This window comes from Melospiza melodia, unplaced genomic scaffold (assembly GCF_035770615.1).
Source record: "Melospiza melodia melodia isolate bMelMel2 unplaced genomic scaffold, bMelMel2.pri scaffold_32, whole genome shotgun sequence".
In the NCBI taxonomy this organism is placed as follows: Eukaryota; Metazoa; Chordata; class Aves; order Passeriformes; family Passerellidae; genus Melospiza; species Melospiza melodia.
In genome coordinates, this window is record NW_026948638.1 from 934,934 (window position 1) to 941,205 (window position 6,272).

General features: G+C 48.0%; 1 long non-coding RNA gene across 1 annotated transcript; it reads right to left on the reverse strand.

Annotated features, from left to right (window-relative positions):
* Nucleotides 1–851: 851 nt before the first annotated feature.
* Nucleotides 852–5,907, reverse strand: LOC134434165 (uncharacterized). Its single transcript, XR_010031814.1, has 2 exons — nt 5,109–5,907; nt 852–1,753 (listed from the first exon to the last, which is right to left on the reverse strand). It is a non-coding gene; the product is annotated as an uncharacterized LOC134434165 (long non-coding RNA).
* Between the last annotated feature and the right edge of the window lie 365 nt (nt 5,908–6,272).

Sequence of the window (6,272 nt, forward strand, 5' to 3'; positions counted from 1 at the left end):
AGCAATTGATTATTTTGTCCCTTTGCCCAAGGGTCTGAGAAAACCACAAAACTACTGCTGAGACAACAACAATCTGTTCAACATCCTGACGTGGACCCTCCTTCTTGAACAAAACCTGTCAGCCCTTAGGAACCTCATGGAAAGAATGTTTGGATCCTGGATGTGCACAGCAGAAGAGAGGGAAAAGTGTGGAAATACTAAGCGGGGGCTGCACACGAGGGGCTGGGGAACAGGGGTGTCACAGCAGGAGCAGGGAGTGCCCAGGCAAGGGAATTCAGGGCAGGCTGGAGTGGATTTACCAGGGAATCAGACCCTGAGGCACACACAGGCATTTCCACAGATTCCTGTGCACTGTCCCAAGGATGGACAGAGCTTCTCCTCTTCCTCCATGGGAAGTCAGTCAAATTTCAGGGTGGGATGGATTTCAGCAAAATGGAGAGTGTTCCTAAATATGGCCCAAGTAAAAGCTTCCTTAGGGGCTGTTTTGCTGCCCAGCAGGCAGAGAACAATCCCATGGAGCTGTTGGACACTCAGGGAGATTCCACACTCTCTGTTATCCACAAGCAAATGCTGCTCTGGGGTGCACCAATGGGCCCCTAAAGATAACAAAAATGTCCAGTTTCTTCAGTATTGGAATAGGAATCCCAATATTACCAGGTAGATTGTGCTTGGGCCAGTCTGACCCTTGCTGCTGGGCCAAAGGCGGCAACTGTGGTGTACCACCCCAGAGATACCTTTAGCTTGCTCCTGGTTGCAGCTGGGCAGCTGAAACAAGTCCAGGCTTGGTAGGAACTCCGTTTACCTACGGAGGGGAAGGCTTCCGGCGATGGTGAGGAGGAAAAGGAGACGGATTCTGCCGGAGGGGTATATCCAGGGCTTTATTCCGTGGTCACAGAGGTCTGAATGTCAGTAACAGCTCCAACAGAATCCCGAGCACATGGTCTGATTACCTTTTAAAGCTCCCGGGGGAGGGGGAGGGAAGGGGCAGGTGAGCTACCAACCAGGTTGGAGGGGCATGGTCTCAGGGGAGGATGACACCTAGACAGGCCAATGACCTCTGGGCATAGGGCATCTTTTGAACTTGACCAACCACACGAAGACCTTGCTGGAATGTTAAGCCTGATTGACAGGACTCACTCAGCAAGGGGGCAAGGGGGAAGGGAGAGAGGTATAGGCACACCTGGGAAGGGACCCGGAAGTTTAAAACAGGACATTACAATACACTGCAACATCTCCCTCTAGTTTCGTTTAAAAAGAAGAGGACTGGTTTTGTGATGCGGAATGCTTGCCAAACCATAGTTGGTAAATCGGTTCTTCCTCTACAAGAGGGTCAGTGTTTTCCACTGAGGCTTCCAGGTCATCCATTGGAGCACTGAGGGTTTCCAAATGGTAGACCTCAGGAGGGGGGTATGAGCTTGAAATTAACTTGAGAACCATGCGTTTGATTAGTCCAAAAACAATGGTTACAACTACAATAACTATAACTAAAATAAACAGCACTAAAAACACAGTTTTCAGAATAGATCCCAACCAGCCCGAGAGTCCCCAGCCTTTGAACAGTCCATTCAGCCAGTTGTCAGTTTCTCTGTTGATGTCCGAGAACCTTTGTCAAGGTAGTCCATATGTGGTTTGGGCTGCGGCACTATGCAGGAGATCGCAGGTGGGATGATCACGAGTAGGACGAGAAGCAGGCAAGGTCTCATGGCGTCTCGAGGCTACACATGAACAGCGGGATCTAAACTGGTACAAGGAACTTGAGACAAACATATATTACAAACTATTCCAGATAGGAGGCTTAAATAGAATTTCCTCCAGAGAACGCGTGCAACGTTTCCTTCTCCAGGCAGCATGAGCAACCTGGGGTGCTTCTGTAGATTTCTCTGAGACTTTGGGAACATAGGGCTTTACCCATTTGGAAGGAACCCACCTTAAACCAGAGGGGGTGGACACACAGGCGTATCAACGTCCCCAAGTAACCAATTTGTAAGGTCCCACTGTTTTCCAAGTCTCAGGGTCCTTTACTAAAACTGGAGGTTTTTCTTTCATCAACCTATGACTGCTCCCCCCAAAGTGGTGTAGGATGGGTGGGTTCAGGCTGTCAAAAGAACAATTCAGAAAATTGATTATGAATAGCACCCTGGATAACCGGATGTGGGGAGGTTCCACCTTCAGAACCTGTTGTTGCTGGTCCAGGACTCTTTTAATATCACGGTGAGTTCTTTCTCACAATGGCTTGACCTGTAGGGGAGTAGGGGATGCCAGTTTTGTGCTCTACTCCCCATTGCTGCAGGAAGCTCCCAAATTCCTTGGATTTATAAACAGGCTCATTATCAGTTTTCAGCTCCTTGGGGATGCCCATGAAAGAAAAAGCCTGTAAGAGGTGCTTAATAGCATCAATAGATGATTCTCCTGTGTGGGCAGAAGCATAGACCGCTCCAGAAAAGGTATCTACACTAATGTGAACATATTTCTGCCATCCAAAAGACTGTATGTGTGTTAAATCTGTTTGCCACAGTTCACAACTGTTCAGTCCCCTTGGGTTTGCTCCCGTACTCACTGTAGGGAGTGCATGTTGTTGGCAATTTGGGCATGTGGCCACAATCGCTTTGGCCTGTTCTCGAGTGATGTTAAACTGACGAACCAGGCCAGGTGCATTTTGGAAAAGCTGGTGGCTGATTTTTGCCTGTTCAAAAACATTTGGGAGAGTGGCCATCACTGCAGGTGCAGCAAGAGCATCTGCCCTTCTGTTGCCTTCAGCGATAAACCCTGGCAAGTCAGTGTGTGACCTGACATGCATCACATAAAATGGTTGCTCTCGGTGAGTGACTAACTTTACCAGTTTTGAGAGCAATTCAAAAAGCGTGATGTTAGACACTTCTTGCAGTATTGCTTGATCTGCCCTGGATACTACTCCTGCCACATATGCAGAGTCTGTAATCAGATTAAATGGTTCTGAGAACCTTTCAAAAGCCCTAACAATCGCAGCCAATTCAGCAACCTGAGGTGAACCTTCCACCTCAGCAATGTCTGTCTCCCACTGCTGGGTTTGAGGATCCTTCCAAGTCATAACGGACTTGTGGGACCTCCCGGACACACCTGTAAAGACAGTCAGAGCCTTTTTTAAAGGTCTCCTACTTAGAGCACTTCTCAATTTCAAAGTGAATTGAGAATCTTGTTTGAACAACTTGTGAGCGGGCCACGCTACCAAAATTTGTCCTGAGTAGGAATCCAGAGTGAACTGCAACACTTCATTTTCTTGAAACAATTGTTCCAGTATTTTCATAGTATTTTGACCCGATTTTAACTCAACTGGAATGTGAATGCACTTAAAATCACATCCTGCTAACTCCCTGATCCGGGTCCTTGCTTTCCGGATCAGTTCTGCTACCAGCTCCTGAGGTTTTGTCAATCTCTTGGACCTTTTATGACTGAGGAAAACCCATTCTATGATCAAGAGAGAGTCCCTCTGGTCCTGGTCCTTTTTTGGTGTGTCCTTTGCCTTAGGTGTTTGTTTTTCCTCCCACTGGAAAATAATTCCATGGAGGTGTGGAAACTTACCTAGGATGATGAATTTGAATGGCAGGTCAGGCCAGCATCGGTTGGCCTGTCTTGTGGACATTGCAATCTGAACCTTTTCTAGAGCTTTCCGTGCCTCTGGGGTAATAGACCTAGGAGCACCTGGGTCCTCTCCCCCTTTCAATAAATTGAAAAGAGGGGCAAGGTCTTCATTAGTCAGACCGAGCCATGGCCTTACCCAATTCAAAGACCCACACAACTTGTGGACATCCACAAGGGTCTTGATCCTTGGATTGATTTCTAGTTTTTGAGGAACAATGGTCCTATTTCCAATTTCTAAGCCCAAATACTTCCAAGGTGGCATCTTTTGAATTTTCTTTTCTTGGAGCTCGAACCCTGCAACAATCAATGCATCGATTGTTAGGTCAAGCGCATGGGTGAGTAAATCATCATTGGGGGCACACACGAGGATATCATCCATGTAATGATAGATGATGGCCTTCTCTGCGGCTGCACGCACTGGGGAAAGCAGGGAAGAGACATACCACTGGCAGAGAGCTGGAGATACCTTCAATCCCTGAGGAAGAACGGTCCAATGGTACCTTTTCATAGGGGCTTCCATGTTGATGGAAGGGACCGAGAATGCAACACGCGGTGCATTGTCAGGGTGCAAGGGGATTTGGAAAAAGCAGTCTTTAATATCAATAACAGCTAAATCTAATCTTGGGGAAGCATTGTTGGGGATGGCATACCAGGTTGGGGAGAACCCATATCTTCAATTACATTATTAATTTGTCAGAGGTCATGAAGAAGTCGCCTTCTGTTTTTGTCAGCTTTTTGGATGACAAACACTGGAGTGTTCCATGGGGACATGGTCTCCACAATGTGGCACTTTTTTAGTTGCTCTTCCACTAGTACCTCAAGCACCTTTATTTTTTGTTTACTGAGCGGCCACTGTTTCACGTCAACTGGTTTGTCTGTTTTCCACTTCAGTTTTTGGGTGGGGTGCTGTTGTTCAATGACTGCTGCACAAAAATGCTGTGGAGAGTCTGGAATATCAATTGTGACACCCCACTGGGCCATTAAATCTCTCCCTAAAAAAGGTTCCGAATAATCTAACACAAATGGACGGATATTTGCCAATTGTCTGTTTGGTCCCTCAATTTGAATAATGTTTTTGGATTGTCTTGCCAATTGCAGGCCTCCTACACCTCGAAGGTGACCAGCAACATTTTGCAAAGGCCAATGTGCTGGCCAGTCTTGTACTGGAATCACTATGCAGTCTGCACCCGTGTCTACAAGCATCTCAATGCGTTTTGACTCCCCACCCCCACTGACATTACACCATAATTTGGGTTTGTCTTTCCCAATAGCTTGGACCCGGGCGATTGTGGGCCCTTGTTTTTCGATATTTTCAGGTAAAGATGGCGCAGGGATAGCTTGTGCAACAATTTGTCCCTTGGGAAGAAACAGGGGTGGGTGGAAACAGTGCAGGCCGAGAACGAATTGCTCAGGATCTGATGTTGTCATTCCCCGAGCAATTTCAATCTCTTGTGGTGTGTGTTTGGTGTCCCCAGTGACGATGTACTTACAACGAATTCGGTTCCAAGTTCCCTTCTGTTCAGGATTTACAGAGACAAAATGCCAGTCAATGTCCTTCAGGTGGAGTGACTCTGTCAGCTGCAGCCTGTAAGGCTCATTGACAGAAGACGTGGTTAACACAGGATCACCTAAATCATAACAAAGGTAATTTTTTTTCACTTTCAGCAGTGGACCAGTGTGGAAGGGGCTAGCAGCGGGCCTGTTGGCTAAAGGAGTGAGAAGTAAGAGGAAGAAGTTGAACCAAGGAGATCAAGAGAGGAAAGATGGGAGCCTTCTGTGACTGGAGGGGAAAAAACTGGAAAGTGTATCAGCCATTTTCACTAATAAAGTGTTGCAAACTGTTGCCAACGGTTGCTAATGGTGGCAAACGGTGCTAACGGTTGACAACTGAGACTAAGACTGAGTGTGCTTGTGGTCTCTGCTTTAATGTCGTGACCACCTCGACTGCGACATTTTGGTGACCGCCGATGTGATAAGAAAATAGTCGGTGGGGGCCCATACAGGGTGTGGTGGTTTGACCAGGAAGAAGTGGGAATTCTGGGATGTTGTGGTCAAACCAATGGGTGCTTGGATTTTGATATTGGCACCTGGGGTAGCCAGTGGGTTTTAGGACACACCTCCGAGAACACCCAGGGGTTAAAAGCAGAGCTTTGGCCCTGGGAGGCTCTCTTGGGACTTCGAGGGACGGAGTTCGGATCTCTCCCCCGTCCAGCCGCTGCTGCTGGGCGGGGGAGGGGCAGCCATGAGGTAGGCCTGGGCCTGGATAGAGATGGGAGGTGAGGAGGCCTAGGAGGATGGAAGGGTGGAGAGCAACAAGAGACATCGGACAGCCATTCCCCCCCCTGCCCCCCCCCCCGCCTTTTGAGACAGAGAGAGAGAGAGAGAGAGAGAGAGAGAGAGAGTGCAGCCTGTGTTACCTTGAAATTCAGTAAATATGTGCTGGCAGCAGGCAGCCCGGCTGAGGAGATGGGGGGGGGAGGGTGCAGCCAGGAGTCCAGCTGCCTGGAGGAGTTTTTTAACCCTTTTTGGACAATGAAAGCCTTACAGAACATTAACCCTTCCTAGACGAGTGATAAGAGTGGAGGAGGACAAAGGAAATGAACGAGTGATGGAGGTCTGGACCAGAGAGAGAGAGTGAGAGATGTTGAAAGAAT